Genomic DNA, 24039 nt, shown 5'->3' with positions numbered 1-24039 from the left:
CAAACCTGCACGTTGTGCACATGTACCCTAAAACTTACAGTATAATTAAAAAAAAACAAAAACCTTGACAAGTTTCTGTAGTAAAATGAGAGGCAACAGATATAGGAGATTTCATCTCAAAAAAAAAAAAAAGATGTGAGCCCAAGATAGGCTAAATGATGCCAGGGCCAGGGCCAGCCTAACAGAAATATAAGCAGTAGCCTGAATAGCAGTACTGAATGTGCCAACAGCTTCTGATCTGATGCAGGGGTGCCATTCAACTCCTCCATGACTGAATAAAGTGTGTCTGGCTGGGAAACCTCTTTCTTCTAGTCCTATGCAGAATGAGGTTAAGGACCTATAGCGAGTGGTTTTTTGGGCTTGACAGTCTACGGAGGATTACCTCAGAAGCTGTTCTGTGCAGAGTCCTGGCACCAAATGAGAGCCTTATGGCTGCAGTTGGGTATAAAGCACCACCCAAGGGCAGGGGTTGGCAGGTCCAAGGGAGGGATATGACGGCAGTCCAAGATTCCCTTATAAAGGCGAGTGCTCTAATCAGGGGCTGAGAATGCAAGATGTGAGAACTAGCTAGTAAAGGAAAACCTAAAAGAGAAGTTTAAGGGATGCCTAATGATTTCTTAGTTTATTTTCTAATAGTAATGAGAACAGCTACTTTGATTAAGGCTTCTTATGTGGTAGGTACTGTGCTAAGCACATTAGATGAATTAATTTGTTTAATCCTCATAACAACCCCATGATAGAGTTGTTATTCTTATCTCTTTTTTTTACACATGAGACAATTGAGGTCAAGGGAGGTTAGGTAACTTCCCATGGCCACACAGAGAGTAAGTAGCAAGGATGGAATCTGAACCCAGGCCACCCCTCTCCAGAGTCTGTGCACTTATACTAGTGGGCTGTACAAATGCAAGCAGTATGTAATAAGGGAGGTGGGATAAAAGAGTATGGTCACCTCCTTCTAGAAAGTTGTTTAAGATTTCAGAAACTTTCCACCATCCTCCTAATGAGGTGTCTGGAGCACTTTGGAAAGTTTCTAAATGTCTACAAATAGAAGGTGCGGCCATGGTCTTGGTTTTTGGAATAGGTCAAGAAAGAAGAGAGACCAGACAGGCGCGGTGGCTCACGCCTGTAATCCTCACACTCTGGGAGGCCGAGGAGGGTGGATCGCTTGAGCTCGGGAATTTGAGACCAGGCTAAGCAACATGATGAAAGCCTGTCTCTACAAAAAATTAGCTGGGCATGGCGGCACACACCTGTAGTTCCAGCTACTGGGGGGCTGAGGTGGGAGGATCACTTGAGCCCAGGAGGTTGAGACTGCAGTAAGTCAAGATTGTGCCACTGCACGCCAGCCTCAATGACAAAGTGAGGCGCTGTCAAAAAAAAAAAAAAAAAAAGAGAGAGAGAGACTGCCACCAAGTTTGAGCACATATATTCATGAAGGACAAATACTAGCTACTGTTTATAAAATAACTTACTGTGTGTGAGGCAATATTCTGAGAGCTTTCATGTACTATTTTATTTAATCATCACAACAACCCTGTGAGGTAGGTGTTATTATTATCTGCCACTTTACAGATGAGAAAACGAGACATAACATTTCCAAGGTTACACAGATTTAAGTGGCAAAATGGAGATTTGAACCTGAGAATTCTGTTTCTCCATCTGGGGCACCTAACTGCTATGCTAACCTCATCTTGCCAAAGCCTTTAAGGGAGAGCTTAACCACACCTGTTACAAAAGGAGCCAAACCGTAATATTACCCTGTTGGCCCCAAAGCAGCTGGCCAATCCTTTCTTGCTTTGCAACTTGTTCTAAATCTAGCTTTAAAAGTCCCTTGTGCTGACTTCAGCAGTTTTCACAAGCATCAGCATATCCTGGCCCCAACCCACCCCGTATCATTCTCACATGGTTACACCACTCTTTCAGATTGGTTTCTCATGGAGAAAAAACAATGCTCTGTGGTTTTCCCTAGGGAGAAGTGAATCGCAAGTCTCTCTCACGTCTTCCTGTCCCTGTGTGTTTTTCCCTCTCTATGGTCTAGTGGAAAGACAACAGGCTTTAGTCAGACAGATCTGGAGTCAAATCCTGCTTCCTCCACTTCCAGGTCGGGAGGCCTTGGGCAGGACACTTAGCCTCAGTTTGCTCATCTGTGAAATGAGGATAATCATAGCAGCTGCCTCACAGGTTACTGCGGGGGATGAAAGTGCAGAGGTAGTGAGAACATATAGCACTGCAGGGGAGAAAAAAATGAATAAGACAGGAGCCTAGTGTGGCTGAAGCCAGATCAAGACGGTCTTGAATGTCTAGACAAAGGGGCTAAACTGTATTTAAGAGGCAATGGAGCCTTTGGAGGTCTTTGCAACAGGGGATGACACAATTTTGTTTAACATTTATTGAGTACTTATTCCAGCTTAGGCATGGTTCTTTACTAAGTCCTCACAACAGGCTTACTAAGTTCTCACAACAGGCCTATGAGGAGGTATAACTATTTTTCCTATTTTGCAGGTAAGGAAACAGAGATTCAGAAAGGTGAACTAACTTGCCCAAGATTACCTAGCTTATAAATGGCAGCTGGGACTAAATCTACACAGCCAGATCCCAGAGTACAAGCCCTTCACCACAAGACTCTGTTATTTTGAGGCAATTATGTTGTATACAGTAGACTGGGCGGGGAGGGGCATGAAGCAGAGAGACCAGTTAGGTGGCCATTATAGTCATCCAGGTGACAAGGCTTAAAGGCAGGGACCACAGTGGGCCAGTGAAATGGAGGATATGTCCTTAGCAGGCAGCTTTCCAGAACTGGGCAACTGAGTTAATGTGGGAGATAGGGGAGTTAAATCTAGCCCAGAGATGTGGGGGGGTTTGCTACTTTCCCCAGGTTCTTGGGGAAAAAAAGAATAGTTTTCAACATTTAAAAGTGAGACAGTTTACATTAAAATCTGGAGTTTCTATCTTCTCTTGAAGACCTATAGGTTCTGGCAGCACTGGGCTGTTATTCTCACAGGATACTAGTGGTAGGGCCAGCAGCAGCTTTCTCCCTGAGACAGAGAGGGACATGCCCCAAGACCCTCCGGGACCTGCTTCTCTCTTTCACCTGACTGCTGCAAACCAGGATGCTGGGAGGAATGGTGATGAGGAAGGAGCTAGTTTGGGAGAGAAAAAAAGTACCATCACTATAAAGAAAGCAAGCTCAGAGCCAACAGGAGGAGGAGAGAAAACAGCCAGGGGAAGGGGCAGGGAATGGGCCTGGAGATAATAATTGTCATAATAAGAAGGGCCTAAGGTCAAGGAAAGGAGGGTATCACGGGGTATAGGCTTTTTAGAGAAGCAATTGAAAGCATTTACTGATGGGGAGAGAGGGGAAAGGAAGAGAGAGACGGAGAGACAAGTGTGGGGTGTGGAGAAGCAGTGTCTAAAATACAAATGTTTGGGCAAAAGCCAAAAGACCATACTGCAGGTGTGCTGGGAAGCTGTGGGAGGAGAGAGGTTGTGCTCCCAACAGAGATTTAAAGAGTGATATCTTGATAAAAATGGGTGTATGAATGATGGAGAGAGTAAATCAGAGGAGTTCAGGGTAAGAAACTGAAAGGCCAGGTCACCACTGTGGTGGTAATTGTCTCCAGCAGTCACTCCTCGGTGTGAACTTCTCTTGCAAAGGCAAATAGCAGAGTGTCGCCAGGGCACAGATGGGTTGGTATCTGCCTCTCCAGCCCAGTAGTCCTGCGGCCAGCATATGAGGTTTCCAGCTTTAGGCACAAAGGAGCAGTGGATGTCCACAAACAAGACACAAACAGGCTGAACAAGGGGGAAGAGAAGTGACAGCTGCCATGGCTGAATCTTCTCTTTGGAGTCCCATACTTCTTTAAAATTGACTATTCCGTTGATAAAATGGTGGGGATGAGCAGGCTAAGAAGAGATACAATTGAGGAGAGGGTATCAAATCCAAAGGAGGTATCTTTCCCAGTGGCACAGCGCTATCACACTTTCCATTAAGGTAGGAGTTCCACAGCCTTGCTATTGTTCAGGGAGGGAGAAAGCAAGGCAGAGAGAAGGAAAACGAGCTTTTGCCAACAGTCAGCATGGAAGGGATCACTAAAGCAGTTCAAAGTCACAGCAATGTCACAATCTGCTTTTCTGCATTTGTGGACCCAGCCTGTATGTTTCTAGAGACCAGATGAGGGGCTATTTTGCATGCTTTTGCCAATATTTACTGATGATAGTTTTTCTTTATAAAAAATTAAAAAGAAATATCAAAACCATAGCTGGAGCAACAGCAGAGAAGGCCCTACTTCACCCACAAGGGTTCCCAGGGATGAGATTATTTCTGCTGTTCCAGGGATCAGAATGTTTTACACATAATTACTACTGTTTCCCCTTCTGATTAATGCCTTATTCTGGAGAATAGCTACTTTGCAAAACGTCAACATTTATGTGATAAGTCTGAAACTCTTTATTTTTTTTAAAGTAAGCCTCACATTGTAACACCATTTCACTGTTCTATATGCTTTCTTTCCTCCTGAATAAAATCTTGAGTTTGGGCTTAATTCAGTTCTAGTAGAGATGATATACAGAGAAGCCCACACCAAAAAATTTTTTTCCACTGTCACAATTTTCAGTAAGGGGACAGGACTTACAGAATGGCTGTGTTGGAAGTAGATGCTTTTCCTCAGTGAAACAATCATTTCGCTGGTGAAAGTTTTTTAAATAACCATTTAAAGTCTCTGGAAATTTTCCTCAGAGCACACAGTAAGTGGAGAAACATTTATTCAAGAAAATCTACTAAATATTGGTAAGAACAGATACAGTCTGTGACATTTGAGCCATGACCTGCTCCAGTTCTGCCCCTCACCAGCTCCATGTTACAGAAGCACTGTTCTGGATGGGTGTGGCCAAGAAAGCAAGGTTCTCTATTTCCCCAGCTCCAAGTCTACGGGTTTCAGCTTCACTCCAGGAGCATGTCTCATCTCTCCCAGCTCAGTATTGCAGAAGTTCTATTCTGGGTGAAAGTGGCCAAGAGGACTGGGCTTCCTTCTCCCACCCAGTCCCAGCTTGTAGGGCAGAATCTTTACCCCAGGCACAACGGGCCAAGAATGCTAGGCCTCAATCATCCTACCACAGCTGGCTAATAGGATGCAAGCTCCATACTGGGAGAGGCAAGCTGAGAAGATCAGGGACTCCTATCCCCTCCCCACCTCCCCAGTACCCACTCTTAGAGTAAGGGGTGTCACTCCAGGAGAACCAGGAACTCTCCCCACCCCCAGCTCCAGTGCAGTGGCTTAGAGGCAGACCCTGAAGGCAAGCCTTAAGGATGGAGAGCTCCACAGTTCTGTCCTAAGGGGGCTGGTTATTTAGAACAGAGCATGGAGAAGTTCATGCCTAAGGGCACTGTCGAAAACAATGGAGATCTTCACGGCAAGCAGTTAAGACGGCTGGTAGCTTCATGAAACTAGTAGCAACAAGAAAAATGGCAGACCAGCCAGAAGGTTGCCAGAGAAAACCATGGAAAGAAACAGCTAAGAAGACACCTCATGGGATCATACTCATCCCTATGGACTTGGAAGGCTGTGCACATGCACTAGGCTGCACCTACTTCAGGAGCAATCAAGGCAGGACATGGGACAGACTGCAAAACATTCCTCCAGCCACACACAATTCAAGCAACAAAGGACAGCCTTACTGGCTCACAACCTGTGACAAATCACTGACTGAACAATAAGCTACTCTAAACCAGGGCCCACTCCTAGGCAGCCAGGCTTAAAATTAAATCACACTCATCCTTGGAGGTCTGAAAGACTGTACATATGCCTAAGACTAGGCCCTCTCAGGAATGACTGGAGAGAAAACTAAAGTAATAGTTCTTGTTGAACATGGAGCAAAATTGTAAACTTCTTGACCTGTGAAAGCAGTCTCCAAGCCAAACACACACACACACACACACACACAAAACAATAAAGATAGGCAATAGAGATTTTTCAGTCTGAAGAACAACAACAACAACAAAATGAACAGAGCCTCAGAGAAGTGTAAGACAGCATTAAGTGCACCAACATATTACATACATAGTGGTAGTACCAGAAGGAGAGATGACAGAGATAGGGACAGACAAAATATTTAAAGAAATACTGGCTTCAAACAACTCAAATTTGATTAAAAACATTAATATGCACATCTAATAAGCTCAATGAACTTCTAGCAGGATAAAGACAAAGAGATCCACGCCCAGATGTATCACAGTTGCTGAAATAATGAAGTATTGAAAGACAAAGAGAAAATTTTGAAAGCAGGAGGAAACACTTAACTTATCCATCATGTACAAGGAAACCTCAACAAGATTAACAGCTAACTTCTCAACAGAAACAGCGGAGAGCAGAAGGTATTGAGATGACATATTCAAAATGCAGAAAGTAAACAAACAAACAGACAAACTGTCAACCCTTAAGCCCAGCATAACTATCATTTAAAAATGAAAGCAAAATAGGCCGGGCGCGGTGGCTCATGCCTTTAATCCCAGCACTTTGGGAGGCCAAGGAGGGCAGATCACCTGAGGTCAGGAGTTTGAGACCAGCCTGGCCAACATGGTGAAACCCCGTCTCTACTAAAAATACAAAAATTAGCCAGGCATGGTGGCACGCACCTGTAATCCCAGCTACTTGGGAGGCTGAGGCAAGAAAATCGCTTGAACCTGGGAGGTGGAGGTTGCAGTAAGCCGAGATCATACCATTGCACTCCAGTCTGGAAACAAGAGTGAAACTCCATCTCAGAAAAAAAAAAAAAAAAGTAAAATAAAGACATTCCCATAGAAACAAATACTAAGTGAATCCATTGTCACTTACAGAAAACACTAAAGGAAGTTTCTCAGGCTAAAAGGGAGTGACATTAGATAGCAATTTTTTTAAGAGATGGGGGCTCGCTCTGTTGCCCAGGATGGAATGCAGTGGGATAATCATAGCTCAATGCAGCCTCAAACTCCTGGGCTCAAACCATCCTCCTGCCTCAGTATCCAAAGCAGCTGGGACTACAGGTGCATGCCACTACACCTGGCTGAGATAGCAATTTAAATTCGCACAAATAACCAAAGAGCTCCAGTAAAGGTAGTTATGTAGGTAATGATATAAGAATAATTACATATTTTTCCTATTTTCTTAAATAATTTAGAAAGCAACTTCATAAACAATATCTATAAAATTGCATTGTTTTCCATAAAATATATAAAAATATAATATATTTGACAACAATAGGGTAAAGGAGGTTGTTGGGAACAGAGCTGCACTGGAATAAGGAAATGACACTAGATGGTAACTCAAATCCACAGGAACAAATGAAGAGAACCAGCAATGGTAATTAAGAAGGTTAGTATTTTTTAAACTCTATAAATATATCCATGCTCTCTTTTCTTCTATTAGCTTCTTTAAAAGACATAAGATTACATAAAGTAATAATTGTAACCAAGTGTTGTTAGATTTGTAACACACATGGACATAATACATGTAATAACAATAGCACAAAAATGGGGAAGGGAGCTATATAAAAATAAAGTTTCTGTGTCTCACTGGAATTAACTTACTACAAATCTGAAGTAGATTCTGACAAGTTAAGGTGTATATCATAAACCTTAGGATAACAATTAAGAAAAAACTTTTTTAAAAAGTTAAAAAATAATTAAATGAATTAAAATGCTACACTAGAAAATACTTAATGCAAAACAAGGCAGTAAAAGAGGAACAGAGGTTAAAAAAAAAAAGATGTGAAACATATAGAAAACAAAAAGCAAAACTGAGGCTGAAGCAGGAAGATCACTTCAGGCCAGGAGTTTGAGACCAGGCTGGGCAATATAGCAAGACCGTGGCTCTACAAAAAATTAAAAAATTAACCCAGCATGGTGGCGCACACCTGTAGTCCTAACTACTAGGGAGGCTGAGGCAGGAGGATTGCTTGAGCCCAGGAGTTGGAGGCTGCAGTTAGCAATGACTGCACCACTGCACTCCAGCCTGGGTGACAGAGTGATACTCTTTACAAGAGAAAATTCAAAAAGCAAAAATGGCTTAAGGAACGAGTGAAAGAAAAGCAAACTAAATTCAAAGCAAGAAGAAGGAAGGAAATAATAAAAGAGGAAATAAATGAAATAAATATTAGAAAAGTAGAGAAAATTAAAGAAACCAAAAGTTGGTTATTTGAAAAAAAAAAAGAACAAAATTAAGAAATCTTTAACTAGACTGACCAAAAGAAAACTAGAAAAGACTCATCACTACTGACCTTACAGAAATAAAAAGAGAAATAAACAAATACTATGAACAACTATATGGCAACAAATTCGGTAACTTAGATAAAATAGACAAATTCCTAGAAAGAACAGCTTCTAGCAACTGACCCAAGAAGAAATAGAAAATCTGAATAGACTTATAACAAACAAAGAGACTGAATTAATAATTTTAAAACTTCCCACAAAAAAGTCCAGGCCCAGATGGCTTTACTGATGAATTCTACAAAACATTTAAAGAAAAATTCACAAACTCTTCCAAAAACGGGGAAGAAACAAACATTTCCAGACTCATTCTGTGAGGCCATCGTTATTCTGATACCAAAGCCAGAAAAGGACATCACAAGAAAAGAAACCTACAGGCCTTATAAATATAGATGCAAAGTCCTCAACAAAATACTAGCAGATCAAATATAGCAATATATAAAAAAGATTATACATGAACAAAAGAGATTTATCCCAGGAATTTTAAGTTGGTTTAACATCTGAAAATTAATTTAAAATCATTAGAATAAAGGGCCAAAACCACACGCTGATTTCAACAGATGCAGAAAACTATCTGACAAAATCTAACACCTGTTTATGATAAAAACTCAACATACTAGAAATAGAAGGAAACATCCCAACCTGATAAATGCATCTACGAAAAACCCACAGCCAATACCATACTTAATGGTGAAAAACAGAAAGCTTTTCCCTAAGACAAGGGTGTTTGTTCTCACTACCTCTGTTCAGCATTGTAATGGAGGTTCTAGCTAGAGCAATTAGTTTAAAAAGAAAAAGAAACAAAAGGCATACAGATTAAAAAGGAAGAAGTAAAACTATCTCTATTTGTAGATAATATGATCTTGTATATAGAAAATCCTAAGGAAACCACTAAAAATCTATGAGAATTAATAAACAAATTCAACAAGTTTGCTAAATGAAATTAAGAAAACCATTTGGCCGGACGTGATGGCTCATGCCTGTAATCCCAGCACTTTGAGAGGCTGAAGCGAGTGGATCACCTGAGGTCAGGAGTTCGAAACCAGCCTGGCCAACATGGGGAAACCCCGTCTCTACTAAAAATACAAAAATTAGCCATGCGCAGTGGTGGGTGCCTGTAATCCCAGCTACTGGGGAGGCTGAAGCAGGAGAATCGCTTGAACCCAGGCGGTGGAGGTTGCAGTGAGCCAAGATTGCGCCATTGCACTCCAGCCTGGGCAACAGAGCAAGACTCTGTCTCAAAAAAAAAGAAAAAAAGAAAACCGTTCAACTTACAAAAGCATAAAAAAAAAGGAGGGATAAATTTAACAGAAGAAGTAAAAATTTCTTACTTCAAAAACTAGAAAACATGGTTGAAAAAATCTTAAAAGATATAAATAAATGGGAAGACATCTCATGTTCATATATCAGAAAATTTAATATTGTTAAGATAGCTACATGGCCCAAATTTATCTACAGATTCAACACAATCCCTATGAAAATCCCAGCTATCTTTTTTGGCAGAAGTTGACAAGCTGATCCTACAATCCATATGGAAATGAAAGGGGCTCAGAATAGCCAAAATGTTCTTGAAAAAGAACAGCAAACTTGGGGGATTTATACTTTCCAATATCAAAACTTACCACAAAGCTACAATAATCAAGACTGCATGGTGCTAGCACAAGACTAGATATTTAGATCAACTGAATAAGCGAGAGATGATAAAGAAACCCTAAAATTATGGTCAATTGATTTTTGACAAAGATATCAAGATAATTAAATGGGGAAAGAAAAGTCTTTTTAACAAATAATTCTGAACAACTGGATAGCCACATGCAAAGGAATAAAGTAGGACCTCTATCTGAGATTTTACACAAAAATTAAAGAAGATTATAGACTAAATGTAAAAGCTAAAACTATAAAACTCTTAGAATAAAACATGGAAGAAAATCTGCATGATATTGGGTTAGGCAATGATTTCCTACATATGACACCAAAAACACAAGCAAAAAAAAAGATTGACAAGTTAAACTTAATCAAGGTGAAAAATTTTTGTGCATCAAAGGATGCCATACAAAAAAGGGCAGAAAGAGCTCACATTACATAAATATTTATTGCAGCATTATTCATAATATTCAAAAAGTAGAAACAGCACAAATGTGTATCAACTAGTAAATGGATAAATAAAATGTGGTATAGCTATAAGATGGAATGGAATATTATTCAGCAGTATGAAATGAAGTGGCAGGTTCCACTTCAAGCATGACAGTGTGAAGAGCAGTGGCTCATGCCACTGCTCTTTGTCATCCCAGCACTTTGGGAGGCCAAGGTAGGAGGACTGCTTGAGGCCAGGAGTTCCAGACCAGCCTGTGCAACATAGTAAGACCCCCATCTCTACAAAAAATTAAATAAATTAGCCAGGCATGGTGGTGTGTGCCTGTGGTCCCAGATACTAGGGAGGCTGAGGCAGGAACATTGCTTGAGCCCAAGAATATGAGGTTACAATGAGCTATGATTGTACCACTGCACTCCAGCCTGGGCAATGGGGCAGAGACCCTGTCTCTTAAAAAAAAAAAAAAAAAGATTGACTTCCGGTTAACATGCACGCAGCTTAGAAGTCGCTCCCCATCCTAACAAGTAAAAAGCTGAACACACTGAAAAATCAATACCTCTTCTTAGATTAATCAGAGAAATGAGGTCACAGGGCAAACCTCTGCCCTCAAAATTAGAGACAGACAGATGAACACAGAGAATCACAACTCATGGGAAGAGAAACTCATGAACAGAAATCAGTACTGGAGTAGGAAAACCTGAATTGTAATTGATGAATTGTTGGATGCTCAGTGAGGATAAATCTGACAACAGTTAATACTTTTTTATGGGCCATAAAACACACTTTTACAAGTTTAAAGGAATAGCAATCATATAATGTCTGCTCTCAGACTACAATGGAATTGAAATAGAAGTCAATAACAGAAAGACGTCTAGAAAATCCTGAAATACTTGGAGATTAAACAATATATTTCTAAATAAAACATGGATCAAAGAAAAAATCTCAAGAGAAATACAAAATATATTGAACTAAATGAAAATGAAAATATATCAAAATTTGAGGGATGCAGCAGAAGCAGTGCTTAGAATGAAATGTATAGCATGTACATATTAGAAATGAAGAATGTATATATTAGAAAAGAAGAAAAACCTAAGCTTCCACCTTTGGAAAATAGAAGAAAAAGCGAACTAAACCCAAAGTAAGCAGAAGAAAAGAAATAAAAATTAGGGCAGAAATCAATGAAACCGAAAGCAGAAAATCATTGGAGAAAAAATCAACAAAACCAAAAGCTGCTTCTTTTAAAAGATCAATAAAATCAATAAGCCTCTAACTAGGCTAAGAAAAAAAGAGAACACAAATGACTAATATTACAAATGAAAGAGGGGGGAACATCAGTACAAATTCCATGGACACCAAAAGAATAATAAAAGAATACAAAGAACAACTCTATGCCCACAAATTCAATAGACTAGATGAAATGAACCAATTCCTTGAATGACACAGTTTGCCAAAGCTTACACAAAAAGAAATTGATAATCTGAATAGTCATATATCTATTAAATAAATTAAATCAGTAATTAAAAACCTTTCAAAACAGAAAGCACCAAGTTCAGATGGGTTCACCGGTGAAATCTGTCAAACATTTAAGGAAAATTTATACCAATTCTCTACAATCTGGTTTAGAAGATAGAGGCAGAAGGAACACTTCCTAACTCATTCTGTGAAGCCAGCATTACCCAAAGACCAAAATCAGATGAAGTCATAACGAGAAAAGAAAACCACAGACCAATATTTCTCATAAATATAGATGCAAAAATCCTCAACAAAATATTAGCAAATTGAATCCAGCAATGTATAAAAATAATTATACATCACAACCAAGTGGGATTTACCCCGGGCATGAAAGGCTGGTTCAAGATTCAAGAATCAAATAATGTAATCAATCACATCAATAGGCTAGTAAAGAAAAATAGCGATTGTATCTATAGATGCAGAAAAAGCTTTTGACAAAAATGCCAGCACTCATTCATGATAAAAACTCTTAGCAAACTAGAAATAGAAAGGATATCCCCAACTTTATAAAGAGCATCTACACAAAACCTATGGCTAACGTCATACTTAATGGTGAGAAACTTGAAACTTTCCCAAAGAACAAGGCAAGGATGTCCCCTCTCACCACTTGCTTCTCAACATTTTACTGGAAGGCCTAGGTAATGCAATGAGAAATAAAAGGTAAATAGATTGGGAAGGAAGAAATAAAACTGTCTGTGTTCACAGATGACATGATCATCTATGTAGAAAATCTGAAAGAATCAATAAATAAACTCCTAGAACTAATAAGCAATTATACAAGGTTGCAGGACACAAGGTTAATATACAAAGTCAATTGCGGTGCTATATACCAGCAATGAACAAGTGGAATTTGAAATTAAAAATTCATTAGTATTATGTTTGCTTCAGTAGCACATATACTAAAATTGAAACAATACAGAGAAGATTAGCATGGCCTCTGTGCAAGGATGACATGCAAATTTGCGAAGCATTCCATATGTTTGGTGTATATTTATCTCAAACTCATCAAGTTGCGTATATTAAATATGCACAGCTTTTTGTATGTCATACATCAATAAAGTGTTCATTTTAAAAAATTACTGTTTATATTAGCATTCACAGAAAATGAAATATTTTGGTATAAATCTAATATCATCTGTACAAGATCTGTGTGAGGAAAACTACAAAACTATGATGAAGGAAATCAAATAACTAAATAAATGGGGAGATAGTCTACGTTCATGAATAGTAAAACTCAACATTGTCAAGATGTCAGTTCTTCCCAACTTGATCTATGGATTCAATACAATTCCAATCAAAATCCCAGCAAGTTATTTTGCGGATATCAACAAACTGATTCTAAAGTTTATATGGAGAGGTAAAAGACATGGAATAACCACCTCAATATTGAAGGAGAAGAAGAGGTGAAGGACTTACACTGCCCAACCTTGAGACTTACTATAAAGCTGCAGGAATCAAAACAGTGTGTTATTGGTAAATGAACAGACAAGTAGATCAATGGAACAGAATAAAAGGCACAGAAATATACTCTCATATACTCAACTGATCTTTGACAAAATAGCAAAGGTAAAACAATGGAGCAAAAATAGTCTTTTCAACAAATATTGCAGGAGCAAGTGGACATCCACATGCAAAAGAAATAGATCTAGACATTGACTTTATACTCTTTCAAAAGTTAACTCAAAATGGATCACAGACCTAAATGTAAAATGCAAAACTATAAAACTCCCAGACAATAACACAAGAGAGAACATGTAAATGACCTTGTGTATGGTGATGGCTTTTTGAAAACTTCGATTATTAGTCTACTTGTAATTTTGACACCTTATCTTCATCTAGGGATTTAAACTTTTCTTAAATTAATAAAATTTTTTTAGAGCAGTTTTAGGTTCATAGAAAAATTGAGTAGAAAGTACAGAGTTTCCATATACCTTCTACACTCCCTGTCTCCATATACATGCAACCAATCTCCTCCACTATCAACATCCTGCACCAGAGTGGTACATTTGTTAAAATTTATGAACTTACATTGCAATGACTTTTTAGATACAACGCCAAAGGCACAATCCATGAAAAAAATAGTTAATAAACTGGACTCATTAAAATTAAAAATTCTGTTCTGTGAAAGACACCATCAAGAGAATGAAAGATGTAAGAGTTTGGAGATGTTCTCAAAAACAGTGGAGACTATGGCAAAAGGTAATTGGTAGGAGAATAATATATTCATTGGAGATACAGGCTTAACTGTAAGCTGGCTAGTTCACTGGAGAGAAACAGAGAAGAGACAGCTGAGAAGAGCCCTCCTGGTATCAGAACAAATCTCAAATACTGATCTAGGGAACTATGCTTCAAAGGTGCCAGAATTTGATTGGACCAGTTTTTGGAACAATTTAGGCCCTTAAGGATTTTTGAAAACAATAGAACAATCAGCCAGCAATTAGTGGGGTTTAACAGCTGGCTGTGTTCAGTCAAAGAGAGCCCTGTCAAAACACAGGATTTTGGGTTTTAAGAAAATGTGGCACATATACACCATGGAATACTATGCAGCCATAAAAAAGGATGAGGTCATGTCCTTTGCAGGGACATGGATGAAGCTGGAAACCATCATTCTCAGCAAACTATCACAAGATCAGAAAACCAAACACTGCATGTTCTCACTCATAAGCGGGAGTTGAACAATGAGAACACATGGACACAGGGAGGGGAACATCACACACCAGGGCCTGTTGGGGGTGGGGGGCTAGGGGAGGGATAACATTAGGAGAAATACCTAATGTAGGTGATGGGTTGATGGGTGCAGCAAACCACCATGGCATGTGTATACCTATGTAACAAAACTGCATGTTCTGCACATGTAATCCAGAACTTAAAGTATAATAATAATAATATATATATATAGCCACTCCACCTTTCTCTTTCTTTTTAGAGACAAGGTCTCACTCTGTTGCCCAGGCTAGAGTGCAGTGGCATGATCATGGCTCACTGCAGCCTCAACCTTCTGGGCTCAAGTGATCCTCCTACCTCAGCCTCCCAAATAGCTTGGACTATAGGAGTGTGCAACCATGCCTGGCTAATTTTTTATTTTTTGTAGAGCTGGGGTCTCCCCATGTTGCCCAGGTTGGTCTCAAACTCCTGGTTTCAAGTGATCCTCCCACCTCGGCCTCCCAAAGTGCTGGAATTGCAAGTGTGAGCCACTGCACCTGGTCCATTCCACCTTTCTTGAGGTTGCTGTTTGCATGACATATCTTTTTCCATCCTTTTACTTTCAATCTATTTGTATCTTTGAATTTAAAGAGTGTCTCCTAGAGACAGCATGTAGTTATACTGTTACACTGTTTTTTGGATCCTGTGTGACAATCTCTACCTCTTGATTGGATTGTTTAATTCATTTATATTTAATATCATGATTACTATTGATATAATTGAGTTTACATTTGCCATTTTATTTTTTGTTTTTATATGTCTCATAGCTTTTTATTCTCTATTCCTCCTTTATGCTTTCCTTGCATTAAGTGAATATTTTCTATCATAGCACTTTGATTTTTAAAATTATTTTGAATAATAAAAATAAATATTTTACTATATTATTTACATATTAACTGTTGCTCTAGGGCTTACCATAAACAGATTAATTTACCACTTTCAATAATGGACAGAACCAGGGAGAAGATCAACTTTACACCTCAAGACGCCAGAAAAATAAGAGGAAACTAAACTCAAAACTAGCAGAAGGAAGGAAGTAACAAAGAGTAGAGGTAAATGAAGTAGAGAATAGAAAAAAATGGAGGAAATCAATGACTTGACAGTTGGTTATTTGACAAGATTAACAAAATTGACAAATCTCTAGCTAGACTGACCAAGAAAAAAAAAAGAGAAGACACAAGTTACTAAAATCAGAAATGCAAGTAGGGGATGGGCATGGTGGCTCATGCTTGTAATCCCAATGCTTTGAGAGGCTGAGGCAGGAGGATCACTTGAGGCCAGGAGTTAGAGACCAGCCTCAGCAACATAGCAAGACCTGGTCTCTACAAAAAATTAAATTAAAAAAAAATTAGCCAGGCATAGTGGCACATGCCTGTAGTCCCAGCTACTCAGAAGACTGAGGCAAGAAGACTGTCTAAGCCCAACAGATCGAGTGTGCAGTGAGCTATCATGGTGTCACTGCACTCTAGCTTGGGTGACAGAGTGAGATCTGGTCTCAAAAAAAAAAAAAAAAAAAGGAAAGAGATGAAAGTGGGGACATTGCTACCAACCTTACAGAAATTTTAAAAAAATTATAAGAGAACCAAGTTCCTAGAAACAAAAACACTATCAAAATGAACTCAAGATATAGAAAATCTGAATAGACCTATAACAAATAAAGACATTGAATCAGTAATAAAAAAATCTCCCAATAAAGAAAAGTCCAAGATCAGATGGCTACACTGGTGAATTCTACAAAATATCTAAGGAATAATTAATACCAATTCTTCTGAAACTCTTCAGAATATTGAAGAGGAGGGAACACTTCCTAACTTATTCTCTGAGGGCAGCATTGCCCTGATATCAAAGCCAAAGATATCACAAGAAAAGAAACTACAGATCAATATCCCTTATATAAATGTAAAAATTCTCAAGAAAAAATTAGCAGGCTGAATTCAATAGCAGCATATTAAAAGAATATATGCCATGGCCAATTAGGATTTATCCCAGGAAAGTAAGGGTGGTTTAACATATGAAAATCAATCACTGAAATATGTCATATTAATAAAATAAAGAAAAAAGACCACATGATCATTTGAAAATGAAGCAAAACAAACAAAAAACAAAATTCACACCTTTCATAATAAAACACTCAGCAAATGAGGAAAACAAGGGAATTTTCAAAACAGGATAAATGGCCGGGCACGCTGGCTCATGCCTGCAATCCCAGCATTTTGGAAGGCTGAGGCAGGCAGATCACTTAAGGCCAGGAGTTCGAGACCAGCCTGGCCACCATGGCAAAATCTTGTCTCTACTAAAAATACAAAAATTAGCTGGACATGGTGGTGCATGCCTGTAATCTCAGCTACTCGGGAGGCAGAGGCATGAGAATCGCTTGAACTCAGGAGGCGGAGGTTGTAGTGAGCTGAGATCATCGTGGCACCGCACTCCAGCCTGGGCAACATAGTGAGCCTCTGTCTCAAAAACAAAAATCAAACAAAAAACACGGTAAGAGGCATAAAATAAAAACCTACCCAAAGCTAACATCGTATTCAATGGTAAAAGACTGAAAGCTTTCCTCCTTAAATCAGGAACAAAACAAGGATGCCCTCTCTTTACACTTCTATTCAATACTGTATTGGAACGTCTAGACAGAGCATTCAGGCAAAAATAAAATAAATGAAAAACAAGGAATAAAGAAAGGAAGGGAGGGAGGGAGGAAGGGAGGGCGGGAGGAAGGAAGGGAGGAAGGGAGGGAGAGAGGGAGGGAGGGAGGGAGGGAGGAAGAAAGTACAGAAGAAAGGAAAGAAGAACAGAAGGAAGGAAAAATTCATTCACATAGTTAAGGAAGAAATAGTAAAGCTATCTCTATTCACATATGACATGATCTTATATATACAAAATCCTAGAAAAACTATTGAGCTAATAAATGAATTCAGCAAAGTTGCAGGGTACAAGATCAATATGTTAAAATCAGTTGTACTTCTATACATTATCAATAAACAATCAAAAATGACATTAAGAAAACAATTCCACTTACAATAGCATCAAAAAGAATAAAATACTTATGAATAAGTTTAACCAAGGAGGTACAAGATTCATACACTGAAAATTACAAAACAATGCTGAAATAAATTAAAGAAGCCTAAATAAATAAACAGAAATACAGTCTAAGTTCATGGACTGGAAGACTTAGTATTGTTAAGATGTCAATACTACCGAAAACAATCTACAAATTTAATGCAATTCCCATTAAAATCCCAATATCCCTTTTTGCATAAATGGAAGAGCCAATTCTAAAATTCACATGGTCTTCCAACAGACCCCAAATAGACAAATTACTCTTAGAAAAGAAGAGCACAGTTGGAAGACACACACTTCCAGATTTCTAGTTATACTACAAAGCTACAGTAATCAAAACCATATGGTACTGGCATAAAGAAAGACATAAACAAATGGAATAAATTGGACAGTCAAGAAATAAACCCATGCATCTACAGAAAATTGATTTTCTACAAGAGTGTCAACACCGTTCAATGGGAAAAGAACAGTCTCTTCAACAAATGGTGCTGGGACAACTGGATAGCCACATGCAAAAGGATAAAGTTGGATTCCTACCCTAATAAAAGAGAAATGGATCAAAGACCAAAACATAAGAACTAAACCAATAAATTTCTTAGAAGAAAATATAGGAGTCAATCATCATGATCTTGGATTTGGCAATGCTTTCTTAGATATAATACCAAAAGCATAAGCAACAAAAGAAGTAAAAAGCATAAGCAACAAAAGAAATACATAGTAGATATAAATTTGACTTCATAAAAATTAAAAACTTTTGAGCATTAGTAGATAATATCAAGAGAGTGAAAGGACAACTCAGAATGGGAGAAAATATTTGTAAATCAGATATCTGATAAGGGCCTAGTATCCAGAATATATCAAGAATAATTATAACTCAACAATAAAAAGACAAATCACCCAATTACAAATGGGCAAAGGATTTGAAAAGATATTTCTCCAAAGAAAATATACAAAGTGCCAACTAACACATCAAAAGATGTTTAACATCATGAGTCATTAACGAAATGCAAATTAAAAGTATAATGAGATACCACTTCACACTCACTGGGATGGTTATAAGCAAGACAACATTGCAGAACAAGTATTGATGAGGATGTGGAGAGATGGTATAGCCACTTTGGAAAACAGTCTGGCAGTTCCTCAAAAGGTTAAACATAGAGTTAGCATATGACCCAGAAATTCCACTCCTAGGCTCCGCAAAAATACTTGTCAATGTAAAGGTCTATCAACTGATGAATGGGTAAATAAAACATGGTATATCCATATAATTGAATATCTTTCCACAAAAAAAAGAGAATGATATATTGATACATCTTACAACATGGATAAATCTCAAAAAACCGTATGTTAAGTAAAAGAAGCTATTTTAAAAAGAAGACATATAATATCATTTATATGAAATGTCCAGAGTAGGTAAATCTCTAGAGACAAAAAGTAGATTAGACGTTTCCTAGTACTGGGGAGTGGAGGAGTAAGAGAGGCTGAGGGATTGGGGGGTCACAGCTTGAGGGTACAATATTGATTTGGGGGTTTGAAGCTGAAAATCTTTAAAATTGATTGTAGTGATGATTGCACAATTCTTTAAATATAATAAAAACCATTAAATTGTACACTTTAAATGGGTGAGCTTTGTGGTATTTAAATTACATCTTTTTTTAAAAGCTGTTAAAATACTTTAATTAAAACCAGACTAATTTTTGGTATAAATCTGTTTCAGAAATATACTAGTAAGACTCTTACTGTTGTATACATTAACAAATATTCATACGTTAAATTTGTTCAGGATAAGTGGTCCCTCTCTGGGGGCTGCCTTTGGCTGACATCAACCTTAAAGAGGTGAACAGAGCCGACAGGCTGTGGCTGCATCGCTGTAGCACCCTGGGCAGGCAAGAGCCAGATGAGTGGGGGCTCCATCTCCATCCTCTTTCCTATCCTCTGGAGACTTCTAGACCCCTCCATACTGGAATTGAAGCCCTGAGTTTTCTTTTCCACCCTTGATCAACTTATTCTTCATGGTGGCACAAGGAGAATAGGTTGCCTAACTGGTAGCTGCCTAACTCTCGCATTTCCCCTTTTTTCTCCTTTGTTCAGTCCCTGGATCGTTTGTAACTAATTTGTAACTGCCAGCCTTCAGACTGTACAGCTGAGGTCACTTGCAGTTAGGAGTCCTGATATCCAATTTCACCTTCCTATCTGCATCCTTGGCAGTTGCTTAACTTCTCTGGGCCTCAGTTTCCTCAGCTGTAAAGTGAAAATAATAATTCCAACTTGTAAAATTGTTTTGAAGATTCAATGAGATAATATATTTGAAAATATCTGCTGAAATGAATCCAATATCTTGTCCCATGTCCAGTGAAACCATTCAGTTTACCAGTTAACAGCAACCAACTGCCTCTGGACAGAAATTAGGAAACAAAGAGGCAGAGAGCAGAGAAAGGGCTGGATTATATGCCCAGGCTCATGCCTATGTATAGCACACCCAGGAATGTCGCTACCCAATTCCCCACTGTGTAGTTTTGGGGCAGCCCAATGAACAATCTCATGCAAAATAATGTGCCCTCCCCCTCCCCCAACTCGTCCCCACTGCTACTCAGCAATGGTCTATCTGAGCCACATGAATGATGGATGAAGTGAGCCAGAAACTATTGTTCCCTGCATGGCCTTCTCCCAGAGTTGAGGGCCTTTATTGTTCCCAGATAAGAGCTGAGCTGGGAAGAAAGGCTTTCATGAGGAAATGTCTGCAAGGCCACCAGGACTGGCTCTCACTTCTGGTTTGGGCTAGCTAGCCCATGAGCCAGCAAGCAGCCCAGCTAAGTCCATTTGGCCACTTGTAGGGGGTCTCAAATCAAGGCATGGTGGGATGGAGGTTGAAAACACGCAGTTATAGTGAGGCTCTAGGACTATCACTGATTTGCAGTTCTCTGTGCTCTCTGAGGATATACTAAGGGAGACTTCTGGCCCTAAGTCTGCTGCTGGGGCCTGGAATGCAGCCTGCCTTGACTCCCCACCCCCACCACACAAACATTCCTGAGCCACTGTAGAAACCCCGTCCCTATTCAAAACCAGCTCGAATGTCACCTCAAGCAGGAAGTTTTCTCTAGAGTCCCTTCCCCCCACCATTGCCAGATGTGAGCGTCCCTCCTCCAAGCTCTTTGAGCAATTGGCTGTTCATCTCCCAAGGCATTTATCACATTCTGTCGTGTGTAACAGTTATTTATGTGCTTGTCTTATCCCTCTTTCTCTGCTACAGTCAGGGATGGAGGCCAATTCATCGTTGTACCCCCTACAGTGCTTGACATGGAGTTAGAGTTCATTCAGTCAGTCAGCAGATATTTACTGAGCACCTACTCTGGGTACTTCCTGAGTACTCAGGGAGTAAACACCCTGGGTCTGCTCAGAACCCTGCTACCACCACAAATTCCCCATAGAGGCACTCTTTCCTACCTTACGCTGAGGCACAGTAGGCCGACTGGGGGTCTGAAAAAAAGGGCAGGGGAAGTAACTGGCCCCCCTCCCTTCCTCCAGGGAGTTATAAAAGATGCAGCTGTTGTGGCTCACACCTGTAATCCCAGCACTTTGGGAGGCCAAGTCAGGCGGATCACAAGGTCAGGAGATCGAGACCATCCTGGCTAACACAGTGAAACCCCATCTCTACTAAAAATACAAAAAATTAGCTGAGCATGGTGGTGGGCGCCTGTAGTCCCAGCTACTCAGGAGGCTGAGGCAGGAGAATGGCGTGAACCCGGGAGGCGGAGCTCGCAGTGAGCCGAGATCGTGCCACTGCACTGTTGGGGCACGTGCTCACACCATAATGACTGTGTGCAACTCAGCTCAGCCCAGCACTGCCCCAACCCCAGCCCATAACAGGTCCCCTTGGGGGATTGTACCCCAGGGCAAACATGAGGCAAAGTGCCAGGTAGAGGTCCCTCCTAATCCCAAGATTTCTATCCTGTCCTGCTGACCTTGTGTTCCCGCCATGGGGTTTACTGAACATTTGTCCGTACCTGGTACTAGGAGGCTGAATACAATGAATTACATGCCCAGAGAGCGTCTGCTTTCTGGAAACCTCCAGTCTAAGAAAACTTAAGACTCCTGTTCTGTGGCCTGATTTGGTCTGATTTAGGAGGGCAGGGGAGCCTCCTCTCTTGCCTCCTTACCTACCAGAGATCTGAGGAGGTGAACTATGGTCCCCAGATTAAACCAGGAGGAAAGTAGAACTATCTGTTGGATGCAAGGACCCTTAGTCATGACAGCAACATGGAACTAGGCCTGTATTCTTGGGAATGGAGTGTGGGGCAGTGCAAAGAACATTAGATTAGGAGTCACTGCTGGATTTGCATCCCAGCTCAGTTACGTGTTGGCTGTGTAACTTTGAGCCGATCTTCTCTTCTTTCTTAGCCTGTTTTCTCATCTGTAAAATGTAGTTAATAATCCACCCAGAACCCTCAGAACCCGACATCACTCTGACCATCAGCCATGACCCTGCCAGAATGTAACTTGGGGGCATGAGAAAGCAAAGTAGATTACACTTCTTTTATGTTTTTTAAAAATTGCTGTTTAGAAAGGTTGTATCATAGAAAGGTCCTGTCACTCAGACTGACAGGAAACCTTAGCAATTTTTTTGTCCAACTATCCCATTTTATTGATGGAAAAACTGAGGCTCACAGAGGGTAACCCTGGTCCCCCTCTTCAGCCATGAGTAGATTTCCAGAGAAGGCACATGGTGACACTTATTCAGGTTAAATAACAAAAGCCATTTCCTTCTGAGCAGCTTGCTTTTCAGCTCCCATGGAAGGGCAGCAGGGTCAGGGCGCAGAAGGCAATGGGAGAGTGTAGAAGATAAAGGGAGAGCCAGGAAGGGAAGTGAGGCTCCAGGCCACATCCTGACAGCCAACTGGGCCCAGCCTGAGGCCCTCCAGAGATGCTCTGGCCAGTTTCTCACTAGGGCAAAATCAGCTTTAATCAATCTGTTTTCCCCTTGAGCTCATTGTTGTTGCAGGCAAAAGAGAAAGCCCCTGTGTTGAGACCTTTTGCTAGTTGTCCAAACAGCAGCGCAGCAGCACATGCCAGGCAGAAAAGAGCAAGCCCCCACAGAGGCAGTGCACAGTGCATGAGAGTCAGGAAACCGGGGGCAAGTCCTCCTGGCTTCTGCCCCTTCCTTGCTGTGTGATGGTGGGCAAGTTACTGAGCTTCTCTGAGCTCAGTTTCCTCAGATGTCAAATGACACCTACTGGGCTGGTTTGAGAATTCAGCCAGAATTCAAACAAATAGAAGGCCTAGTGTAGCTCCTGGCTCATGTAGTCCCTGGCTCAGGGACTAGATAAACGCCAGATGCCTCAGTCCCTTCCTAGCATGCCAGGGACAGCCCCCCAGGGAATGCCTGTAACATAATGGAGCAAGGAGTAGTTTTATAAGCAGAAGTCAAGCTTAGTGCAGATTTCTTCAGTGCAAAAAATGTTTATGAATGCTTCCCATGTAATGCTTCTGGAAAATATGTGCTGGGAGAGTGAGGAGCAAAACGAGAAAAGATTTGAAAAATCCTCTTTCTCGAAGGTGCAGGCTGGGGATAGAAGGTAAACTATTGAGCTGAAGAGATTCTTCTGAAGAAGAGTAATCTGAGGTTTAGGCACACCATTTCTGCCTTGAATTTCAGCAAGGAAAGCATTACAGGAAGCTAATGAAGAAATAAAATATGGTCAATGGCCCCTTTATCTGTGCTCACAGAGGAGCCTATTAGTAGAACTATTCAAAGGGGAGAGAAAATTATATTCTAGGCTTTCCTTGCTCTCACCAGAGAGCATCAGAGATCCAGAAAGGGAAAGACCCCTGGAACCCAAAGTTGGTAATTCTTTCACACAGTCCTCCTGGCAACTGTCTCTTAAAAGATTATTTTTAGAGAGGCAAGTCACGCTAAGGAAGTATGTCCCAATCTTCAGTCACTTGGGGGCTACCTTCACAATTTTTGTCACATCCACATACCCCCTTAACTATTATTTAGTTAATTTTTTTTCAATTTCTTACTCTTTTACTTAAAAAATCTGTGAATCATTGATGTAAATGGAAAACCACTACCACATGACTTAAATAGAAGGAAACTACAAAAGTAAACACATTGCTATTAAAAACATAATACTAATTCGTGTCCCATCCAAAAGCACGAGATGGACTCCCACTCTCTGGGGGACACAGGTCTACCTTGGGAAGCCAGCTCTAGAAAACAAGACCATTTGTCTTGAGGACGCATACAGGGAGGCACAGCTACTTCCCAAACAGGGACCCAGGTTTAGAGCCAGAGGGCCCAAATGAACAGCTGATTTGGAATATGGTCTCTTCTGGTCTTATCCTGGAAACTTCTCCTAGACAGTGGAGAGTTAGATGGCACCCACTCCCCAGAGACAGGCTGGGAGCTGGGCCAGAAGGACGTCAGGCAAGG

The 24039-nt window shown here is 40.2% G+C and overlaps 1 protein-coding gene and 1 non-coding gene across 2 annotated transcripts in view; one reads left to right on the top strand and one right to left on the bottom strand.

The window, feature by feature from the left end:
* Positions 1-24039, bottom strand: part of NHSL2 (NHS like 2) — a 241997-nt gene that overhangs the window by 174284 nt on the left and 43674 nt on the right. The gene's annotated exons all lie outside the window — the stretch shown is intronic.
* Positions 12723-12825, top strand: LOC112438508 (U6 spliceosomal RNA). Its single transcript, XR_003026925.3, has one exon. It is a non-coding gene; the product is annotated as a U6 spliceosomal RNA (small nuclear RNA).

This window comes from Pan paniscus, chromosome X, assembly GCF_029289425.2.
Source record: "Pan paniscus chromosome X, NHGRI_mPanPan1-v2.0_pri, whole genome shotgun sequence".
Lineage (NCBI taxonomy): Eukaryota > Metazoa > Chordata > Mammalia > Primates > Hominidae > Pan > Pan paniscus.
The sequence above is the reverse complement of the archived record's forward strand: the minus strand, read 5'-3'. Positions and strand labels throughout refer to the sequence as shown.